Source organism: Microtus ochrogaster, unplaced genomic scaffold (genome assembly GCF_000317375.1).
Source record: "Microtus ochrogaster isolate Prairie Vole_2 unplaced genomic scaffold, MicOch1.0 UNK152, whole genome shotgun sequence".
Taxonomy (NCBI): domain Eukaryota; kingdom Metazoa; phylum Chordata; class Mammalia; order Rodentia; family Cricetidae; genus Microtus; species Microtus ochrogaster.
In genome coordinates, this window is record NW_004949250.1 from 275,161 (window position 1) to 276,771 (window position 1,611).

Here is a 1,611-nt window from a genome sequence, read left to right on the forward strand (position 1 = left end):
TTTTTTTTTTTTTTTTTTTTTTTTTTTTTGGTTTTTCGAGACAGGGTTTCTCTGTGGCTTTGGAGCCTGTCAAAGTCAGGGGTGAGAATACATTCCTGAGACAGAGAGAGGGAGAGAGCCTGTAATGACCTGTAATGACTTCACTGAATCCTTACCTAACCAAAAGGGCCTCAGATGTAACAAAGTTATGTGTCACAGGTCTTGATTCCTCAGGATTAGTTTCTCTGAAGCCACACTCGTTGGCATGGACGCGAGTCCTGTCTCACGTCTTCCTGTGATCTTCCTTCAGTGTTTGTGTGGCCCCATGTTTTCTTACAAGGAAACCAGGTATATTGATTAGTGTCTTCTTTGAAATCCCTGTCTCCAAGCGCAGCAGCACATTCTGAAATTCTGGGGTTAGTTGGGATGTAAATGTGGATTTCAGAGGGAGCCAATTCAACCTTCATCTTGCATTCCTCTTGGGCAATTATCATGCTTACACCTGAGAATCTATATTCAAAGTGAATATAGATTTATTTCTTTATTTATATGACTATATTCTTTAGTCAGAATTTAGACAGAACTGTCTATAATTGCCCAGTAGTGTTGCGGTGGGTGGTGATATCAGTTTTTTCTTGTTCCTGTACTAATTTTATTTGTTTCCTCTGGAAACTAGATCTCTTAAATCTCATGATTTTTTTTTTTTTTGTCTTTTAAAGCTTATATCACTTGTAATTTAGTGGGTCATTTCAGCCAGAAAACTCCTGTTTTCTTTTCTTTTGTTTGTTTTGTTTTTAGCTTTGGAAAATTTTAATTTTTTAAATTAATGCCTTCCCTCTAATGCCCATTAAAAATCAAAACGTTGTCTTTTTGTGTTTATGCAAAGATCCCTTAGTTCAACATTGTCTAGAACAGTGGTTCCCAACCTGTGAGTGGCAACCCCTTTGGGGAGAGGGGGAGTACAATGTTGAACGAATCTTTCACAGACCATTGGAAAACACAGATAATTACATCATGATTCATAACAGTAGCAAAATTACAGTTACAAAGTAACAATAAAAATAATTTTGTGTTTGGACATCACCACGACAAGAGAAACCATGTTAAAAAGGTCACAGCATTAGGAAGGTTGGGAACCACTGGCCTAAAATGAATTTGCATTACATCCAAGTATATTTAGCCACTTACTCATTCACTAATTTAATAATAATTTCATTTATATTTTTTTCTATTTTTTTCTGGGATTACAGGTGTGTACCACCACACTTGATTCTGTATAATTTTTAGCACATGTAATTTTTTTGCCCAGCCCATTCTTGCTTTCTGGTTGGCATATATCCTGAACTTCTGCACAGATTAGTCACACTAACTGAGGAGAGAGAGGTCTGTTTTCTCTATTCTATTTTCTTGGTTGTTGGTTCTTTTGTGCATTGACTTTTGGCTTCCTGGTAGTGCTGATTTTTACAATGTATTCAGGATTCTTGGCTGTCTTTTGTAATTCTGAGAATTCCTGCTTGTTTGCCTCCTGGCTTGTTTCCAATTGGAAAATGTTCCTTTGAATTGTGAGCCAGGGATGGATCAGGCTGAATTGTAGTGTGCTGTGTCTACTTGGGTTGGAGTGGGAATTTCCGG